A 22,206-nucleotide genomic window follows, 5' to 3' on the forward strand; every position below is an offset into this window, starting at 1 on the left:
CTGAGGGCTTCCTGCTCACTTGTGATCACAGGTGGGGTCCTGTGGGTGGTCAAGTTGGTTTCATCCCAGGGATGCAGGGTAGAGCCGCAGCAGCACCTGGCGTCCTCACAGTGCCTGCCCCAGAGTTGGGGCTCATCCTCACCCCAGACCAGTGGCCGCTTCAATCCACAGGAGATGGAGGGAACCAGGAGGGTCCCTTGGGTCTGTGCCTCCACTGGCCTGGCAGCCCAGGACCAGATGGATCCTCAGCTGTGCCTACCAGAACTTTGAAGAAGAACTAATGCCAGTCCTCAAATTATTCCACGAAACAGAAAGGGAGGGAACACTCCGATTTCATCCTGTTGTGAGAACTATAAAGTGCAGGGTCCACCTTCAGAGTATAGTCTTCAGGCGTAAACACAAAGGGATGCAAGAAAAGCAGCCAGAGGAGAATAGAATGGAGAGTCACAAGGCAGCGTTCAAGGGCTGCAGTCTGCCTGGAAGAATCGGAACGGAAAGCTGCTAGCACTTCACGCTCATCCCCTGCGTTCACATAGATGGGGGCAGCCCAGGTGTGCACCTGCAGGTGAAGGATAAGGAAGACCTGGGACCCCGGATAGAAGTCACCAGCATCAAGAAGACCTGGATCCGACCCCAGTGCAGCCCGGACGCCCGGCAGACGTCATGCTCAGTGAGGATGAGTGCTCAGGGAGTCCCAGGAGTCCTTCAGGCAGACTCAGGAGCTGGCTGCTGGGCTGGCGGGGACACTGCTACCTGCAGCCTGGTCTCAGAGAGCCAGGGAGAGGGGGCTCTGAGGTCTAGGGTGTGGGCCTGCTCTTGCAGCACCGCCTGCCCCTAAAGCCATGCAGTGCGGGTACCAGGCACAGGAGGTGCTCTCACGCCAACAAGGAACCGGAGCAGAATGAGATGAAACCCCAAAAGGCTGAGGGGTCCCTGTTTGTGCCACAGGGACCGCCTTCTCAGGGCCCGCCTGGTTTTGTTCTGCTGGGGTTTGTTTTGTCCAGTGTCCAGCAGGGGGCAGCCCCGGCCTGCACACGTGCCCTGGCCTGAGCGGCAGGTCTGAGGAGGCTCCTCCTGGGGTCTGTGGTGGCCAGGCTGCTGTGGGCACAGGCTCTCTGCCAGGTCCCTGAGGGAGACGGCCCGCGTCCTGCTCCAGTGAGGCACCATTGCCCGGGATGCTACATGGAGCACTTTCTTGCACAGAGGACAACACGGCTCCGGGGCCTCCTCAGTGAGTTACAGGGGAGATCCACAGGAAGTCTGCTGAGGTTATGGACGCCTCTGCTCTTTGGCCGACAAACATAGAGTATTCACATGGAGATATTTCTTCCAAATTATTCTGAAATAACAGTAAAAGTGTGCAAACCTCCAGGCAGGTGGGCTGCTCCTTCTCTGGAGCCAGTGAAATGTCCAAGTGCTAATCCAATCAGCCTTTGTCCTACCCAGATGTTGGGCAGGGAAGCCACGCTCGCCCCGCCTGCCTGGCCATTGGGCAGGGTCCTGGCCTCCACCCCGGATGTGATGACCAACACAGAGGACTCTCAGGGATACGGAGGCTGCCAGCTGCCGGCCAGAGGCCCCCCACTGTTGCCTTGGGAGCTGTTGTGTCTGGTCTCCCTCATCACTCTACTGGAGCTTTCCAGTAGATCCCTGAAAGGCAGCACCCTGCTGTGAGAACGGCCCCTCTGCAGCTCACAGCAGGCCCTGGAGGCTTCACCGGGCCACCCCCCTCCCCTGCCTTCCCTCAGGGACTGAGCCATCCCCTGCACCTCCCTCCAGAGTGGGTGCTTCCTCTACTTGCCGCATTCCCGCCACGAGTGGTGAATTCTCCTACCTGTTGAAACTGAGCTGTGATCGTGGTGTGTGGTTAGGGCCTGAGCCGTCTGGGAGAAGCTCCTGTTGATGCAGGAGGTAACGTGACTAGACAGTGAGAACCGTGACCTGTCCTCCATCCCGGCTTGAGCCATGTGGTGCTGTAGGCAGGTGGGCTGGCTGGAGGCGGTGGCCCCGGGCTGTGCCCTGGAAGGGTGCGTCTTCTTTGTGCTCTTCCCCTGGGCCCCTCTGCTTCATGGCTTCCATGTCCTGAGCTGCTCTCCGCCATGATGTTCTGCCTCTCCTCCAGCCCAGAGCAGTGGAGTGGCCATCCGTGGACTGAAACTCTGAAACCATGAGCCAAAATGAACTGTTCCTTTCATAATCGCTCTTGTCAGGTCCTTGGGTCGCAGTGACAAAGAGCTGACTAACACCTCTTGGGACAGTAATCACGGGGCTTTGAGCATGGCTTTCCCGGGACAGTGGCACAGTGAAGGTCCCTGGAGTGGGCTCAGGTCAGCTCACGCCCCTGAGTACTCGGGGGATCTGGAGAGCCCGTGTGAAGGAAGCGTGGCTTAGCTCAGAACGCTGCACGGTGTCCCGTGTGAGGAGTGCCACCGTCAGGACCCAGGTCCCTGCTGGGTGGAGGAGCCAGTCACTCTCCACAGTCTCTTTCCCCTTAGCCCAGGTAAGTGACAGGACTCTGGGGGACTTTGGTCACCCTACCTGCAGCCCATGCCTCCTGAAGTCCCGGCAGTGGCTCTCAGTACCTACTGTTCCACAGCTCGGGGCTGTCATCACTGGAGCCCTGGGCTTGAGTGGCTGGCCCACCACGTGGAGGGGGACAGAGGAGGAGGCCAAAGGACACTCCGTGGAGGGTGTGCAAACAGGTGGGAGACAGGACAGGGAGCAGAGGGATCCTGTGGGGATGGGAGGTTTGGGTGCAGCTCAGGCTGGGGGGAGAACTAGGGGAGCCCACGTACAAGTGGTGACATGAGAACTGGAAAGTGAGTGGGGGCTTCTCAGAGTGGGGGGGTTGTGCCAGGCAGAGGAGGAGCAAAGCTGATGCACAGAATGGGCCCGGGAGTCTCCTGTGGCCACTGGAGCTACCGTGGGGAAGGGCAGCTCAGATAAGGCGGTGGGCAGCTGCAGCCACATGGTGACCACTGGTGCTCTGCCCCGGGGCTTGGGGGTTTCCTGTGTTTCTGTCCAGCCAAGGTATGATCCCCAAGGACACCCCCCACCCCTCCACCCCGTCTAGCTCTTCCAAGTTGTCTCACAGAGAGCCTTTGAGTTACAAGGACACGCGCCCCCTGTCAGTATTATGGAAATTCTTGGGGATTAACCGCTGCCCTCAGAGTCAGTGGGGCCGTGCATCAGCCTTACTGATTGTCAGAGGGAGTTCGGACGAGACGAAGTCAAGAAAAGTGTCTCTGTCTAGAGTCCTGGATTTTACCTGTTGTTATGGCTGAGATGTTAGGTGTCCCCCAAAGCTCATGTGTGAGACAATGCAAGGTTTAGGCTTGGGTTCTGAGAGCCGTAACCCAGTCCGTGAATGAATCCCTGATGGGATTAGCTGAGTGGTGACTGCAGGCTGCTAGGGTGTGGCTGGAGGAGGTGGGTCCCTGGGAGTGACCCTTGGGAATACATATTTGGGAGCTGAACTTCGTCTCTCTCTGCTTTCTGATCATGTCCTGAACTACTTTCCTCTGCCACACTCTTGTGCCATGATGTTCTGCCTCACCTTGAGCCCCAGGAATGGAGCCAGCTGTATGAACACCTGAGACCGTGAGCCCCAGGTAAACTTTTCCTTCTGACAGCTCTTCTCGTCAGGTCTTTGGGTCGTAGCAGTGAGTAGCTGACTCAAACCTCTCCAAATCTGCTACAAGCTTCAGGTAAGAACTTGATGAAGTCATGACATGGCAACCTGTTTCTTCAGCTGTGCTTGGAAATTCTTAGGGGAAAATATTGTGTACTCCTGGCTTAAGTTCCTAAAAACATCCTGCGTTGGTGCAAAAGTTCCAGGTGTGAGGCTGCTGAGGGGTCAATGTCTGAGACATCTTGCTCTTGGTTCTTACTGCAGATGGATCTCAACCATGTCCCACAAGTTAGATTTAGCCTGAATAAGGAGTAGCTTAGAAGACCTTAGAAGCCATTGCTACTCGAGGGCTAAGGATCTACAAATAAACAGGTGCTTAAGGAGACGCACTTTAGGCACTTTTCAACCTACCCACTTGGGCATTCTGGCACGTAGGAAAGGCAGGGCCATGTGTTTCTCTTGTGCCTGATTTAAGTACTTGCTGGATATGACAGAAGGATGCCCACCTGTTTGTCCTTCTGTGAGACTAATTGGTGACCTACTGGGTTAAGGCTCTCAGAACCCAAGCCTGTCATTCAGGTCTTCAGGAGCCAGAGTAACCCTGGAGGTGTGGTGTGATGTCTGAAGCAACAGAAGGCCCCACCTGGGTCCTCCTCAACTTGGTGAAAATGTCACAGAGCTGTCACTGTGACATTCCTCTCTCGTTGCCTGGGCCCTCTGACTCTGTGTAAGTAAAGAAATCTGCAAACTCGTGCAGCACTGTTGTCCCCGAGTTGCTCTGTTGGCTCTGGAAGCAGCTGCACTTAAGTTATTAGCCATCGGCCTCAGGCAGGGAGTGACACGGGTTGGTCCCCAAGCGCAGAATCCCACAGAGCCCGGACGGAGCCTTAGGAATGGGTTAGATAGGGCTCCAGCTTCTCAGTGCTGAGGTAAGGGGCAGAACCAGACCAAAGTCCCAGGGCTTCCGGAAAGACACTTTTGCCTCTGGAATATACACATGGGCACTGACAGTTGGGCAGCCCAGCAAGCTGCCACGGGGGCTGTCGTCCAGTGGTCTTCGTTTCTGATTGGCCAGCTTTCTACCCAAGGCCGCCTCCCATCATGGCTGGACCATCTGCCTGGTAAGGAGACTGGGTGGGAAATGCCCGAACTTGTTTGCTCTACAGAGTGTCCGTGAGGTAGAGACAGAGTCTGCAAAGTGCTCGAGATGTCAGTCCTGCTCCTTCGGCAGGAGTCCCCACCCTCACAGCAGGGTCCAACGCTCACCCCTGAGTCTCTCAGGCAGGTGACACAATGCCCTGACTCAGCCTGAGCCACGGAAGAATCCTGTTAAATGGTCTCGTTGTGAGCAACACTGACTTTAAAAGCTCAAGTCTTGGTATATGGAAATGTCTTTCAATTGTAAATGTTCACATCAAAAGATAATTTCATCTTTATAATCAATAATTTAAGAAATTGCCAGTGAAATCTCACACACACACACACACACACACACACACACACATTGTCTTTTGGCTCATTGCCCTGGGGGCTGTTTGAAGACCCCCCATCTGAGGACCACTGAAGGGCCGTGCTGAGTCTGGCCTTGCAGGACAGAGGACTCCAGTTAAACTCAACCTGGCCACTGACCAGCTCTGAACACTCAGCTGCTAAACCTCTCTGAGCCCCAGGCTGCTTTTCAGCAGAGAGGGGTCCCACCTCCTTTGGGGTGGTGGTGAGGGTGACAGGAAGCATTGGGTGGGTACGTGGCCCATGACAGACACCCCACTGAGAGCACTGTTGGCTGAGCGCTGGTCGAGCAGGATTCGGAGCCTCAGTTCTGAGATGAGCTGGGTGATCTCTCGGGCTGACTGTGGCTTGGGCAATAGCTGCTTCTGGGCTGTCAGCGTGGAGTCCTTGGGGGCTCTCCGGCATCACCCCAGAGGACGTGCCACTCTCTCTGACCTGCAGGGGTGCCCCTCAAGCTCACCGAGGCTCTGCCGTGCCCCGAGGTCCTCACCAAGGCTGGTCTGGCGATGCCCGTAACCCGCCCGAGGCTATGGTGGCATCCCCAGGCGCGTTTGTGCCCGAGGAGGCAGGAGCCTCGACCGCCTTTCACTGCTGCTGAGATCACCCAACTCAAGGGCCGAGTGTAGAAAAGGCAGGGCCACGTGGTCTTGCCCGTGAGTCGCCCTTCGCCGAGGCCGCTTTCCCTTCTCCCCAGCCTGCTCCTCCCCCGGCCCAGCCCAGTGCACCGCCATCTGGCCGCAGAGCTTCCCTGTGGTGTGGGTCAGAGGCAGCAGCTGAGATGCAGCTCCCAGTGGCCCTTTGCCCGGTCCCTGCCCCACCTTGACCACTGGAGTCGCATCGTGCCTGGAGGAGCATGGGGGAGGATTTGCTCCTGCTGGACGGCCTGGCCTCGGCACGCACCCTGTGACAGCCGTTGAAGACAAGGGCCAGCAGCGGGAAGAGTTAGGGTGAGCTGCTCAGACTCGCGGGACAAGGCAGAGAGCTCCCTGAGTCCCGCCCGGCAGCGTGGCTTCTGGTTCCACGGCTCTATGAGAGCAGGAACGAGGTGCTGTCTTTTCTCCGGCAGTGGAACCTCAGTACCAGCGTCCTGCCACACGTACACCTGCCTTCTTAATTGTCACTCCTGGTGTCCCTGCTTCTGAGGACACACCCTGCCTGTTGTGAGGGCAGCCAGCCTCTCCAGGGGCAGTGGTGAGCCCACCATGGCTTCGAGCATGATTTTACCCTCCAGAGAATTCTTTTTAAAGCCTTAAGTCCATCAATCAAGGCACAAACTGGAAAAAGCTGTGGAAAATATGTTAATTGCTCTGTGGAGAAGCCCTTCAGGTGAGAATCAAGGACAGGGACTGTTCCGGCATGCCAGGTAACCTCCCGCTCTCGCTGCCTGAATGGCCACCACTGGAAGATAAGAAGTGCCGTTCCGAGTAGGGCCTGCTGGCTACCACGCCCCCGGGCCCTGCAGAGGGAATCCTAAGGATCTCAGGCTCTGGCTCATGCGCCTGGGCTGACCACCGACACTTGCACAAGCCGGGGTGGCTGAAGGCCTGCGGTTAGTGAGCCAGGGGTACTCCAGGTGCCACCAGGGAGTGGTGCCCTCCCATGTGGCTGGGCTCAGGACACACACCAGATTGGGGACCACGGCTCTGACTTCTTTGCATTGGTCCTCCTCTAAGGAGGACACACTTGATGATGCCAGCAGGACTCCCGGGGGCAGCCACCTGTGCTGGCGCCCACTGAGTCTCTTGTTCCTCTCACCGTGAGTGTCCTGGACAGCATCATGACAGGGGCCTGTCTTCAGCCTGTCGGGAGCCTCCAGCACCCCACACTCTGAGGGGATGTCCTGCGCCTGAGCTCCCCTGAGCAAAGCAGGTGGACTGTGAACCGATGTGCCCAAGGCTCAGGCACCCTGAGGTCTGGGAGCCGCTGGATGTGGTAGAGCACCAAGGAGGGCGAGAGCAGGTTGCCATCTGAAAACACCCCAGTCAGTCACCCAAAGAGGCCTCAGAAGAGGGGCCAGAATCTTCTTTTCAGCAATCTGTGTGATTGATTTTAACATCCTAAAAATACCAGTGCCTGATTTCTGTACCTGACTTGGGCTCCTACTTGTGCCTGAGCTTTTGGGGTGGGATTCCTAGTTGCATGAGCTGTAGACAGGGGCTACCTGGCTCACCTGGGCCAGGGACTCAGGTGAAGAGGGGGTTCTTCCAGGGTGGCATGTCTCAGGGGCTCAGATGGTAAGTGGACGCCAGACAGGGCAGGGCCTGTTTGTTCCTGGCAGGGGGAGGGGTGGGTGGCCCTGTGCCGCTCCCTCTCCCCAGGCCTCCCTGCTCTGCTCTTGGCGGGAGCTTCGTGACAGACAGAGGCTCTTCCTGTGCCAGCTGGGAAGCAGGCCGCTCCGATGGTTGTCTGCCATGCCTGCTGCAAGGCCACCAGCTTGACAGACCTTGGTCAGAGGCGGAGTGTGAATGCGAGGGGCCATGACTGGTGGTCCCTGTGAGGAGTGAAGTGCGTTTGGAAAGCCCAGTTCATTAAGCCACCAGACACTTTCCATCATTTCCCTCATGTTCATGTGGGATGCGTCACCTCCAAGGTGATCTGATGGATTGCTTCCTGCCGCCCCTTCAGGAGGGCCGGCCTTGACGGCATCTCAGTCGATGCGCTGACCTCACCCTTGGCCTGCCGCCTCCCTGGGTGGAGAGCACATTTCTCCACCACCACGCCATTTTTGGAAGGAAAAACTTAAAGAATGGTTCTCATTATTTAAAGATCTCAAATTGCACAACTGAAGAAGCTAAGAGTCACACTCTCAGGGCCTGGCCTGGTTGGAAGAGAGTCTGTGTTTTATGTCCCTTGGTCATTGGAATGTTCTGGATGTGCTGTGGTCCGTTCCAGAAAGCACAAACCTAAGCACTGGGGAATGTTTGGGGAAATTGTCGGAGCTTGGCTCAGTATGATTTAGTGAGCTGGGGGTGTGATGGTGGGTCAGATGTGTCCTTGAAACTCAGCTGAGGCCAGTCTGCATCTCCAGAGGGTTTAGGAAGGACTGGCATTTCCTGCCTCTGGTGTGTTGCTAGGCCCTTGGCTCTGGCCTTCCTGGCCCAGAGCGGGCAGGCCGTGGGGAGGGTCGTGCTGCCCAGGCTCCCCTGGAAGGACACCTCGGGGTTCCGCGTCCCTCCATTACCAGGCCAGTGCCTCCTGAGCCCAGAGCACTCATCTGTGTCTCTCTCGAGATATTTACTTTCATCTGCAAAAAGTTGCCAAGAGGGTCAGGTTAGGGTGGGTGACTTTCAAACTGCCGCAAGGAAGTGGCGACGCTGAGGAGCAACTCTGACCTCTGACCTCAACTCTGACCCTGAGTTTGCCCCGTGGTCTGCGGCAGGCCCAGGCAGTCAGGTCTCAGCACCACTCTGTTTCACACCTGGGCTTGCAGAGGCCAACCAGACCACACGGAAGCACAGGCCTTGCCAGAGAGGGATGTCCCTGGCACAACCCCCTAGGAACACCTTCGTCATGTGCCTGTGTCAACAGGACGGTGTGAGGGGCCCAGAGGGACCAGCATGGACATGGAAAGACCTGGTTGTTTTCCTACAACCTTCATTAACGTTTAAAGTCGTGGAAACTTCACGCAGGCAGACAACCAGGTCTTTTCAGCAGGATTTTTCTGCAAGGAGGAGCCCGGGGGCAGGAGGGTTTGGTGAGCCCTGCCTGTGCTGTCAGGGGCGGGAGAGGACTCCATGAACCTCAAAGTGGGGACCGCCAGGCCATGCGGGTCCGTTCTCAAAGGAGGGTGTGAAGGGCGTGGCCTGCCAGTGCTGAGATCAGCCCCCCAGGAGCAACTCGGCCACGCGTCAGTGTCGGGGCGTCCAGTGCCTGGCCCGCCCCCCCTGCCGGGCACCTGGCTCCTGGCTGTCTTTCAGCACCCACTAGAATTCTGCCTTATTATGCAAGCGTTGCTTCTTCATCTGGGACTTGGCTTGGAAGTGCAGCAATGTCAGCTCTCTGTTTTCGTTTCTCTGGTGGAGCCAGAGGCTGTCAGCAGAGGCTGGGCTGGGTGTGGCATGACTGAGGTCAGTCTCTTTCAGAAAGTCCCAGCGCGAATGCCTGTCTGGGTCCCCAGAGCACGGGCGTTGGTCTCATGAGACCTACTGGGGGCAAGAGGACTCATTCTGCCCAGACAGCCCAGGCCTGGGGGTGCTGGGGTTCCTGATGGTGTGAGGGCCAGTGACAAAGGGTGAGTGACCCCAGTGTCCTTCCAGGTGTGCAAGGACAGTTGTGCCTGCATACTAGAGCCGGTTGAGCAGTTAGGAGGAGGCGCAGCCTGGTTCAGTTTATTGTTGAAAGTCCGTCCAGTCCCTACTCAGAGCTGGCTCGGGAGCTTATTTCTGTCTCTCTGTGTTAACACAGGAATGTTGCCAACCCTCGGGTGGCTCAGTGACCTGCTTGTGCACAGCTGGCGTGTGGGTGGGCACGAAGTGCACCTGAGCAAGAGCAGACGAGCCTCACACGCCTGCGGCTTCAGGTCTGGAGGACCCCGGATGAGAGGGACACTTTCTCAAGAGTCAGAGTGACCAGAGTGCTCCTGGCGCTGTCAGGAGAGTGGGGTGGGAAGAGGCCTCATGTGGAGTCTGAAGACGTGTGTAAGAAGTGGCAGGGCCTGGGGGCTGTCCCCTGCCCGCCTCTGCCTCTGCAGCACAGGGGGGAAGTACCGCGGCCTCTCCATGGAGCGCCTGGGGGCCCCGCGGTCACTCATGGAGAAAGCCTTCCCCGGGGTTTTCTTGGTTCCAATGTTCTTCCCTTATTTCCAGTAGCCCACAGGGTGGGCTGGAAGGAGGTCAGCATGGTGTCCCCGGAGAGGCCTGGACCCCGTGAGGTTGGGCTGTCTGAATGGGTCCTGGGTCTCCATGGGAAGGTCACAGTGGTGCTGAGGAGGTTTTCACTGAGGGGACAGTCACAGAGACAGTACTGAGCCATCGCAGTGCCCCAGGACCTGCACCAGCCCTAGTCTTCTCAGAAGAGAAGGCCTGGGCTCCCTGAGCCTGGGAAGTCCTTCAGGGGGTCATCCTTCTCAGAGGCCTGCTGAGTGGGGAGGGGTATGTCCACCCTCAACCAGGCCCATCTAGGGCTCCTGGACACATGGGTGTCTATCAGAAGGGGAGGATGTCGATAGCCCGTCCTCCCTGCTGGCACCACGTGGCCCACATCAGTCCTGCAGGTCCACACGGGCAGCTCAGGTGCTGGGCAGAGGAGGGAACCTGGGTGGGGTGGCTGCGCACGTTTTCATGAAGATTGAACCAGACTTTGAAACCTGCATGGGTCACCTAAAGATGACAGGAAGCACAAAGAATCTGCCGGGTGGTGCCCAGAGGCAGGAGGGGACAGTGCTTTGGGACAGCTGGGTGGAAGCAGGGCCGAGCCAGCCCTGCCAGGCCAGGCTGGAGCTGCAAGGTCCACAGTAAGTGCGTGTTTGTTTGGGACACCTGCTTGCCGCGGGGTGGGAAGGGAAGGGACCGAGGGCCAGCACCGGGGCACAGTGAGGTCAGTGATGGAGATGGTAGGTCTAGGGTCTGCCACTGGTGGGTTCTGTGGCTGGGGACAGAATCCTCAGCACTCCCAACCCTCTTCTGGAAATGGCACGGACCCTCCTTGTGGGGACCCGAGGGTCAGCCCAGTCCATGGAGATGCAGCATGCTTCAGAGCCTGTGAGAGGGCCCACGAGCCGTTTAAAAGCCAGATTACTGAGGTCCAACCACGTCCCCTCCAATCCACCATCCCCTGCCCTTGGCAACTCCAAGCCTCCTGCCTGTCTGCAGGTCTGCCTGTTGGGATCTCATGGAAACGAATCATATAAAGTGTGGTCTTGGTAACTGCTGGATCTGGAGCTCTTTCGGAGCCAGTTGAGTCTTGGAAAGTCTGGCAGCCCACGTGCTCTCTCAGGTGTGGAGCTGAAACATGGGTCTGAATGGGACCCGTGCTGAGCAGAGATTGGGAAGGCAGCTGGGTTCCATCAGCGCAGGCTCTGGGCTTGTATGGAAATTTCATGCTGAATCATAAAAACAAACAAACAAAAAACCCACAAAACTTTAAAAAGAAATGTGAATCAATAAAATTTTTTGTTTTGAGTAAAAAATACATATGAAATCTTTTGGACTTATTTATATTATATTTTAGCTATAACTATGACCTATATTAGATAAAACTTGTTCTGTGCAATCATCACCGTAGGCTAAGGAGAATTGAAGGGGATACCCAGCCACTCAGGCGTGGGGCTTTCCTGCCTTTGCAGGGATTTCTGTGTTGATCAGAATGGCTGTGAGAAGACAGAATGCATACACACTGGGCTGCCCCCCTCCACCCCAGGAAGACCAGGGGTGGTGGGCCTGGGTCCCCAACAAGGACCGGTGCCTGAGTCAGTGTGGAAGTGCATTGCTTCTGTGCAGCAGGCCAGCACTTGCTCAGGTCGGTCAGGCAGTCAGGGAGGAGGCCCGTGTGGACAAAATGAGGACTCACCCAGCAAGGGGTGCCCATCCTCTCCTGGCTCCAGCAGGCTCAGCAGAAAGGGCCTCCCTGGCAAGTCTGAGCCACAAGCAAGTTCACCCCATGCCCTCGATCAGCAGGGCCAGCCTGAAGTCTGTACCCTGTACAGGACAAGGCCTGCTCCTCCAAGTCTTGAGAGCAGAGGCTGGCTCTTCAGGCATGTGGCCTGTGGGCATGCTCGTCATGGTGGCACCAGCTGGTATTCACATCCTGATGACAGTGGGTTTGCCCAACACTTCACCCCTTTCAATTCTAGCTGAGGCCCAGGTGTTGTTATCAGACTGATTTCATAGGCCAGGGGCTGAGGTTCCTGGAGGTTGGTGAGCTTGCCTTCGACACACAGATGGTGAGCCCTGAGCCATGACTGGCAGGGACATCCAGGCCGCAGAGCCAGGTTTCCCTTGTCCCTTCACATCCTGAGGCTAGGGACCCGCTGGGCCGGCAGCAGGTTTGTCAGTGAGATGCCCTCCCTCTTTGCCTCCTCCTTCATCACCAGGCCCGTGCCCCAGGGCAGCTGCAGTCTCGGCCCTCTGAGCCTCTGGGCCTGTGCTAATGACCTGGCTGAGCTCATTCTCTGCTCACCTGTCTCCACCTTCCTCCTGGAACAGTGGACCAAGGCACAGGCTGCTCTCTGCTGGCTTCCCTGTGTGGCGTTTTCCTGTGGATTCCCTGAAGTGCCCCAGGCTTCCTCTCCTAATCATCCCCACAGCCCGAGAGCTGGCTGGCGGCTGTGAGCCAGGGGCCTCTGTTGCAGCTTTGTTCGTGCAGAGGAGGGGTGAGCCCACCAAGAGCCGCCCCTCGCTTGGGGCTGACTCCTTCAGGCAGCAGCACGTTCTTGTCACCAAAGAACACACAAGGTGGCTTCGATGGTCTCTCGTCCACCTGCTCTAGGCAGAAGAAGGGCCTGCTGCCGGGCTGGTGGGCCTCCTAGAAGGTGGGCCTCCAGTTTTCGTTGGTGATGAATCATCAGTTAGGGATCTTTCCCCGCAGGACTGTTTCCTTTAAGATGTCTCAGTGCTGGCCCAGATGTCCCAAGACATGGCCAGTGGGAGCGCAGACGCCTCCCCTGCCCCAGCTTCCCTGGGTGTCCAGGTTGGCCAGGGCGTGGACGGGGGCTGTGAGGCTGGATCTGAACTCAAGTCTCCTGTGGCCACTAGCACGCAGTTGTCCCTCTCAGGAGCAGGAGGCCTTGGTGACTTGCCCCCTCCACCTGCAGCTCATCTTCTGCAGAGCTTCTTGGAGCTGCCGCCCACCTGCCTCCCACAGGTGAAGCTGTCCCACCACGCGGCCAGGTAGCCTGCGTTAGCTCCAGGCTCCTCAGGGCCCCAGTCTGTGGAGGAGAAAGTGTCACCACCCTTGGTGCCTGAAAACGTCCCTGTGGGGTCTGACAGAACCCGCAAGCTGGCCGCCACCCAGTGCTCCAAGTCCAGTCTAGATCTCGTGCATTTTCCCGTCTTCTGTGAGAAAAGCCACCTTGTCATGGGAGCCAAGGGCCAGGATAGGACCAGAGGAGCCCCTGATGCCCCAGAGAAGAGCACCTGAGTCTTGAAGGGTGTCGTCATGGTCCTAGTGAGACCCCCTTCACTAGCTGCTCCCTGCTGAGAGCCAGCTGCCTCGGGCAAACCCCTGGATGAACTCCAAGGACCACGTGGTGCAGGCCTGGGACAAGCTGCTGTGTGGACGACTTCCTCCAGGTCAGCAGAAGAGGCCTGAGCATCCTGCCTGACGAGCCTCGCTCTCACGGGAGCTCACGCCCTGTGGTTCTCTGTCACCTCTGTCAAGATCTGGGAGCCATCCTGTTGAGGCAGCACAGGGTGGCTCTTGGGGTCATCTCCTAGCCTGCCTAGGACAGTGGGGGCATCAGGAGAGTGTGGCCATCAGCCAGCTCCTGGGACAGTGTCTGTGGATCCACACAGGCTCCCAGGGGCCCATGCTCGCCCTCTGCCATTGCTGTGGAGAATTCTTGTCTGCAGCGAGGCCCAGGTGGAATCGAGTCTGCTGCCTGAGCCGCTCCTGAGGATGAGGTGGGAAGGAGTCAGGCTCCCCCTGGCAGGGGGCTCTCCCTGTGGGATGGGTGCAGGCCCTCCTTTAGTGGCTCCCTGAGGAGTCAGAGGCTGAAGGCCTCATGCCGAGGAGCAGCTACATCTTACCAGAGTGGACTCAGCTCTGCGGTGCTGACCATCTCCTCCCTCTCGTCCCAGTCTCTCCCGCCGTCCCTGTGATGGGAAGAGAAGGTCAGGAGCTCGATCCTGTGGGCCTGCATGTAGCACTGGGGCCTGGAGAGCGGGCCAGGGCCGTCGGCTGGTTGTCTTTGAGGGATTCCACCTGGCACCTGCCCTAGGCCCTCTCTAGGTGCACGCTGTGCCCAGCGTGTTCTTAGGACCCCCTTGGAGGCAGATGAGGTGAAGACAGCTGCATGCTCTGGCATGCTGCATTTGCTTGGCTCTCCAGTAGCCATAGAGAATCCACCTCAACTACCCGATCTCTTCTCCCTGGGCTAAAAGTGCCCAAATATTCAAAGCTTTCTATCCATACCAATGCTGAGCACGGCTTGGAGGTACAAGGGGATCAGGTGACCTGAGTGAGACTCTGTGCTGAGAGCTGGGGCATCCTGAGCAGGCAGGGAAATGCTCCCTGGAACTCGGTGCAGGTCTGGGTGGCACCTGGCAGTGGTGGGAGCAGCCTGCCAGGCTCAGTCACCAGCAGGCTTCCTTGCAGTCCCTATGTGCCACGTGCCTGTGGCCCATGGACATCCATAGCATCCATGGGGACCCTGGAGCCCTGCTCTGGTCATCCTTCATTCTCAAATCTCTCCACCCACAGTAGCTCATGTAAAATCACCTAGACCTTCAGCCCCCATGCAAACTTCCCTCCCTCCACAGAGGGATTTCAAATCCTTTGTTGATTATTCCCAAAGGGAAGGGGTGCTGACAGATGGGAGGTCACCTTCTTGCCAACATTCTGCACGTCTCCCTGCACCTACACTGAAGGTGTTGGCCTTGGACCTGTGACAACAGAAGAGGCATGTCCCACCCTGCTTCAGGCGGTTCCTAGGCCCCAATTATATCCCTGGCTGCCTCTCCAGAACCTGCCCATTTGCCCACCCTCCGTCGCTTCCTGACTACTGGAGTTATAAAAAGGGAATTAAAAATAGAGATGAATGAGAAGGAGTATTGGCAACTGGCAATCCACCAGGGGAGAGCCGGTGATGATGGGCACACCCACCCAGGGGAGAGCCGGTGACGACGGGCACACCCACCCAGGGGAGAGCTGGCATAGTAGCACCTCCCCATGGCTGAGTGGCAGCAATAGCATCCCATGCAGGAAGAGCCAGAGGAACAAGCATCCCCTTTTGCCTCAAATGAGGGAGCATTTGCCTGTGTTTCCAAGGACAGAGCAGGCAGCATAATGGTGACTGTGCCCTTCCTGGACACCTGGAGGGGCTCACAGGCACTTAGGACACACAGCCAAGTGCTGAGGCACTGTCATTCACAGGGCATGTGCCTGTGACCAGAGCTCAGGTGGAATCTTCCAGGGTGTGTCAGTACCAGCCTCTCTGGGTAGGACTCCAAAAAGTCCAAACAACTTTCCTTCCAACTCCAAATTTCTCTGATCCCAGAAACCTACACACAGGGAGCAAGTCCTTGCGGGTGCAGCCCTCAGGGGTGGCAGCTCGCTCTACTGATTAAGCCTGAATTGGCACCAAGTGAGGTGCAGGTTTGAATGTTTTCCCCAAAGCAGCAGTAAAATTGCACTTTTTACACCCTGGGGCCTGAAAGCGCATGTTGAAGATGCACACTCTCCGTGGAGACAGCAGCTCCGACAGGCTGCAGGGAAGAAACCCTGGGGAGTGGGGGAAACCCAGGGCAGTGGGGAACCTCGCACAGGAGCCCTGAGGAAGGAGCTCCCCGTGGTGCTGGGTCCCTGAACCTCCCAGAGGTCTCACTGGGGACAGTGGCCAATGTTTGCTGAGTGTCTGCCCATGTGACTGGTGCTGTGCTTTGTGATCACATGCAACCTTCCTGCTCAAATTGCAGAATTGTGGAAGGACAGGATCTTGTGATTCGATTCCCAAGCTGTGTTGAGGTTCAGGTATGGAGAAGCCACGGGTCTTACCTTATGTCCTCTTGCAAGATGTGGAGCTGGATTTGCATGATTCCAGGCCATAGGTGCTTCTCTTTGCTATCTCACTGCCATGTCCTGAGGAGCAGGAGAGAAGGGAGAAGAACAGAAAAGCACTTCTGACTTTGGGTCGAATGCTTGGATCTTCATGTGGCAATAGGCAGAGAAACATCCCCCGCAGCTGCTGATATCCCATCTAGGTAACTGTTATCATCAGCTCCTAAGAAGTGGGGGCTCAGGGGACACCTCCCACATGCCCCAGGAGGCCTTCCAGAAAGTCCTGAAATGAATGGACTGACAGTCTTGGAGGGTCACTCTCCTGGTGGACGGAGCCCAGACTGAGCTAAGCTGCATGTTGACTTCAGGACAGAATGGCTCCCGGACACCTGGCTGAGCACAGGGAAGTGTGTGGGAGAAGGCGTGCCCAGACGGGAGAGCAGGTCCTGCAGGGCCAGGGGTGTGTTGCCAGCTCCCTGTTGCACCCCTCACTCTGCAGGGTGTACACCTGTTGGGGCTGAATGCAAGGGCCAATCTGCTGCCCTTGTGGCGAGCTTCTCAGGCTAACTAAATGCATACATGTGCCAAAGTTCGTTTTCAGAAGCTCATAAAATCACTGAAAACTGGTAGAAGAGTTTTGGTTTTGCTTTGAGGCTGACAGTGTTACACTGAGTATGAGAAGAGGACTTCATGAGCAAGGTCAAGGTCGTCAGACAGGCCAACAAGGGTCGACTCAAGCACATGCCACGTTCTCTCCACATCCCCGTTGGCTCAGCCGGAGGGACTCTGGCTCTCACCAGTGCCTGTGCAAGCCGCGCAGCTTTCCACAGAGGCCTGGTTCTTGTTGACTGGCTTTCACGTGGCCCCCCATGGCCCTTCCGAGCTCTTTCACTCCTCCAGGTGGGAAGGAATCATTTGGATCCCTTTTCTACACCAGTCTTAAGTGGCAGGCTAGGCCCATCTGAGAGGAGATCCATTCTGGGGCTTACTCACCAGGCTCTGGGCCAGAAGGAAGAAGTGGACTCAGGATGCAGGGGGCTCACCAGCCAGGGGACCTCAGCTGCTGGGTGACACCTACAAAATGGCACAGGATTTTCTGGCCTCAGCCCTCTTCCTTGAAGTGGTCCATAGCAGCCACTCTGGGAATATGGCTGCGGGAATTTCCTGAGTCAGAGGCCTGAGGAGATCAGGCCCAGGATGGGATGGAGGGGCTTCTCCACCCTGCTCTCACCATTCCCTGGGGAATGTTTGGTGTCTTGTATTAATATTGATGCCCCATGAAACTGGACATCTCCGCGGTCAGCTGTGCTGCAGTGCATCTGGCCCTAGGTGGCTATCCATGCAGAACCAGCTCCGGCATGTCCCGGGGCAGCAGGGCCAGGATGTGGCCGCTGGGCTGACTGCGGGAGCCTTTCAGACATGGTGAATTCTTGTTTCTGGACCAAGTTGCCGTGCTATTCCCACCGAGGACAAGTCAGGATTTCCAAGTGGGACTGTAAAAGGGACAAGAGGCTTTTATTTTGCACTTTGCAAAACAATGGATCAGGTAGTAAATTATTTCTTGTAATATCTTTCCTTTTTTGACAAGAAAATTAGCTATTTTGCTGTCTGTAAGAGCCTTACAATTTCATGCCTTATTTTTCTTTTTTGAATTGAAATCTTTGAAAGAACTGTCTTTTCAAATTTCTGTAAGAATCTATGTGCATTTGTATGTACAAAGGACAGTTACTGTGTAAACCCCTCTGGACCGGCCTGCCCTCCACTTCCCACTGCCTCCCACTTCCTGTGCCGCGGCAGATCCGCTCACATGCTCTGTCTTCCTGTTTGAACTTGGGACTGGGCTCCACCTGGCTTTATGTGGTCAGTGGTTGGTGTGGCGGGAGGCCTTTGGTGGGTGCTCAGGAGTAGGGCAAGTGCAGATGAGGTTCTGAGGCCCACTCATTGCTGCACAGGGCCGAGGGCAGGTGGGGAGACAGGGACACCTGGCAGTCCCCGAGTTCAGGACCTGCAGGGTATCTAGAGGAGGCCATGTGGAGGTGCCCTTCACGGCAGCTGGCATTTTCTTAGCAGTAGGCACTCAATAAGTGCTGACGATATTTGTGACGTTAGCGGTGTGGTTGGCACTTGCCTGGCATGGCCTGACATGTCTTGGATACAACTCCCCTGCCAGGCTCCCGTGGGCTGTGGGCCAGGGCCTCCCGAGTCCTTGCAGGAGGCGTGGATCTGGACAGGGTTAGCACGAACCCTCAGGACAAGAGAAGGCTCAGTGACTGCAAGTTGCCTCTGTTTACGGAGCTGGAGAGACACGGTTGGCATCACGTTTTTCAGGTGAACATATTCAGATGGAGGGGGGCAGTCCAGAGCAGCCAGGGGCCCTTCAGACCTGAGGACCCGCTGTGCTGCAGGAAGACGGTGGCCGTCAGGGGTCTTCCTGTCTGGCCTGTGCTCTGCGGGCTCCTCGTTGGCAGGACACTGACCGTTCTGAGTGCTTCATGGGAGTGTCCTCAGATGCCACGTTTGCATGGTGAGAATGTCCCCAGAGCACCCAGGGACAGCCTGTTAACTTCTCATGAGTGTTGCCCCTTCATTAATAAAATCCTAGCTTTTCCTTTTCCATACTTCACCCCCTCTCACTCTTAACCGAAGCCGAGATTTTGAGCAGCACGAGGTGGGAATTGAAGAACTCCACCAGGGTCAAGCTGTGGCCCTGGGGGGTGCCCTGAGTGGACAGGAGGGCCACATGTGTCTGCCTCTGAGGGGCAAGCCTGCATGCTGAGACCTAGGGTGGTCCCTGGCCACTCTCTTTAAACCTCTGGACATGTGTTTGACCCCACACTGCCCACACTGTGAGGACGTGCCGTCCCTGTGATTTGGCCACGGGAATGCTGCACAGAGAGGGTGGTTTGCTCTTCCTGCTGGACTCCATTAGCTGTGGCCTCTGAGAGCTGTGCTCAGATGATCATCCTCCCGGAAATTTGTTTTTAAGCGCCTAAGTCTGTAAGCATGGCTTTCTCTCTAGCTGGGAGTTCTGCCTTATCCTGAAACATTTTTAATTATAGGTGGCATGAAAAACCCACAGTCTAACACCATTTTCTCCTCTTAACAAGATCCAGGTGAAATTCCCCAAGCTAAGCCAGGACACTGAGAGGTCTGGGAGCAGAGGAGCCTGCGGAGCCCGAGCCACACCAGGCGCACGGCCCAGCCCCTGTCCTGCGCCTCTGCTCTGTTCTTTATTTGTGGGGGATTAGGAGGAGCCCAGACAGCCCAGCTGAATCAGAGAGGATTATTTAGGAGTCTGGCATTATTTCTAAAAGTTAAGTGCCTCACAGTCCCAATGTCACGGGAAAATGTGACTAAATAAAAACCCGCAGAAGGTGTATCAGGTGGAAACTCTCCCAGCACTGACCACGGGACAGGTGGATGCCGGGAGACGTGGTGCAGCTGGGGAGACGGGTGCCCGGCGGGCGAGTCGTAAGCCGGAGAAGAAGCCTCTCCAGGACTGTGTGGGAGGGAGGCCTTTCCAGAGGGTTCTGCAGTGGTCCTGGCAGGGGAAGTGGGAAGAAGGCCGAGGCCGCCCTGGCTCAGGCTGGACAGTGGCCGAGGTGTGCTGACCGGCAACAGCTGGGGCAGGAGCGAGATGTCGGGAGGCAGCTGTGGACGCCATGGCAGGCATCTTTAAGTGCCCACTGAGGACGCAGGCTGCTGTCGGCTGGAAGGGGGCCGTGGACAGGGCGTGATGCCCCTCTCTCATAACCCTCCCAGACGACTTTGGCAAAGCCATTGTCCCCCCAACCCCATTCTTTTTGTCTTCTCTTGGTGCCCCAACGCCAGCCTCCTGCCTCCGGCTCCTGCTCACTGATGGGCTTGTCTGCGGCAGCCACTGCTGTGCATGGAGCCCTGGCCATGGTTGGTGGGTCTATGAGATTGGGTGACGGCCACTCCCCTCCCTAACCCTCCTCCCATTTCTGAGGCCCTTGTGGGGTCTCCCCTCAGGTCCCCAGGCCTTGCCTTGGGGATCGGCAAGTTCTGGGCACACTGCTGTCTTGAATCCCCCTGACATGGGAATCTCTGTGGACACTCCATTCCACAGCCATCTGAGTCACAGAGCCATGACTTGATGAGCCTTGAGGGACCATCGCTAGGGACCACTGCTCTTCCCTGGTGCAGTTCCTTCCCCAGGGAGGACAGTGGGAATCAGAGAGCTGTCCACCTGTGTCTGCCTGGCGCCCAGCGAGGTGCTCGGGAAGCGGGGGTGGGGTGGGGTGGGGCGGGGGATGGCCCCCCAGCTCATTCACACTCTGCCCCAGCAGCTCAGGAGTCCTGGCCCCTGACTGAGGATCAACAGCGGAGAAGCAGGACTAGTGGGCGGCCACCCAGGGTGGATGGACTCTGGCCCACAGGATTGGTGGGAGGTAGGGGCAGAGGAACAGCCTCTCAACGTGCTCAGGACGGTCTCACGTAGCGCCTGTCACCTGAAGGCAAGGCCTGTCATGTTGGCATTCTTTGCTCTCAGAGAGGGGACAGGGGACAGCTGGGGTGGAAGAAGGCATCACGAGGAGTCGGAGCCCTCCCCTGTTGGTCACTGGGCAGCACGCCTTCACCTGGATCCAACCCACGAGCCTCGGGCGAGCCTGGAGCCCACCCTCCCCTGTGCGTGCAGCCCCCACACTCTGCGGCTGCGGGACCACCTCGTCCACGTCCACATTTGGGGTTCTGGGTTGCAAGTTCTGCACCTTGGATTGCAGGGTCGCCACCACCCTTTCCAACCCCACAAGCTCAAGGTGCACAGAGGGCTTCTGGCTGGCCCAAGCCCTGCTTCTCCTCCCCTGAGCTTCCAGAGCCGGTACGCCCCTCACCAGACAACGGGGCTCTCCCCCCGACTCTGGGCACCAGTGTCATTTGTACTGACCTTGCCTTCCCAGGCTTGGCACCCATGCAGGTGGATGGGCCCTCCGGGGACCCTTACTTCTTCCCCTTTGCTTTTCCTTCCTGACCATCCACATGGATGGCCATCTCTTCCCCTACCTAGACATGTTTAGACCAGCTGCCGGCCAGCTGAGGGTCCGTGTTTCAGACACTCCATCCTGGGGCCGATCGCTCCCCAGCATCGTCACCACAGGAGACAGGTGCCGGGTGCTTGAGAGCCAGTCTGCCACGCGAGGGTGACACCAGTGGGCACGTGCTCCGGCTGCTCCTCCTGACACAGGGATGCTTTGGTCAATGTCCAGCTGAGGGATTCTTCAGGACTAAAATGGCTGTTTTCTAACGTGTTGGTCTGCCTGAGGAGCTGTCCCAATGTAACTGTTATCCCAAAAAGTCCACCCTAAAAGTTCTTTAACAGAGAAACATATGGGGGCTGGGGCATAGCTCAGTTGGTAGAGTGCCTGCCTCACATGCACAAGGCCCTGGGTTCCATCCTCAGCACCACCAAAAAAAAAAGTGAAACATACTCGCCCGTGACCATGCGTGGTGCCTGTAGCCAGGCAGAGCCTGAAAGTGCTCCGAGGACACTCCACCCTGCCCCTCCTAGCCTGTGAGCTTCCCATCTCTCAGAGTTCTCAGAAAGGTAACACTGGGTAGAATATTCAGGAACAAAATCTTTAAAACTCAGCTTTATTTGTGCCACCTTATAAGCTTCATAATACATTCTATCTGTATTTTTTAAATCAAATTTATTTTTAACTTATACATAAAAACAAAATCATGTACACGTGCCTGAGAAAACCCAGACACAACGTGACGCTTGTGAGATTGTGTGCCCCTGTGGCCTGAGCCAGCTTCCTGGGTGCCAACATCAGTGTTCTCTCCCCTTCGTGGATGAGAAAACAGGCTCAGAGGTTCCACAGCTGCCCAGCTACGTGTGCCCACCTGGTGGGGCTTCTACCCAAACAAGGCGGCTCACATGGGGTCTGGATTTTCTCAGACAGTGAAAGCCTGCACGGCCACAGTCCTGCTGACCGAGCACCCAGGGAGGCCCGACTGCACCCGCCCTGGCTCTCCACCCCCCTGTTGGAACCCGACACTGTGAGGACCACAGGCGTTTGCCAAGGGCAGCGCTCAGGGAAGCCTTCTCGCTTCTGCGGCCTCCGTCTGCTCCTGCTTGCCTCAGCCTGTGGCCGGAGCAGCTGGAGCAGGGCTCTTGTGGGTGACACGGCTCCAGGCCTTATTTTCACCATCTTCATCTTCACCGACGACCATTAAAGTAAAATCCTGTGCCAATCTGGAAAGTCCTCCTCCAGCCCCTCGTTCCTAAGTTAGGGCCTACTCTGTGTCTTCAGGGAATATTTCTCTGCTCGCCAAGCAGGGCATGGCTCACAAAAGGAGGTGTGGGGTCAGCTCCTGATTAAAGTCCATAGATTGAAAAGGCATTCACCTCTAACCCGGTACACGGTCACTGTCTGTGTCCAGTTCGG

The sequence above is a fragment of the Spermophilus citellus genome (genome assembly GCF_964194105.1).
Source record: "Spermophilus citellus genome assembly, chromosome: 5".
NCBI lineage: Eukaryota > Metazoa > Chordata > Mammalia > Rodentia > Sciuridae > Spermophilus > Spermophilus citellus.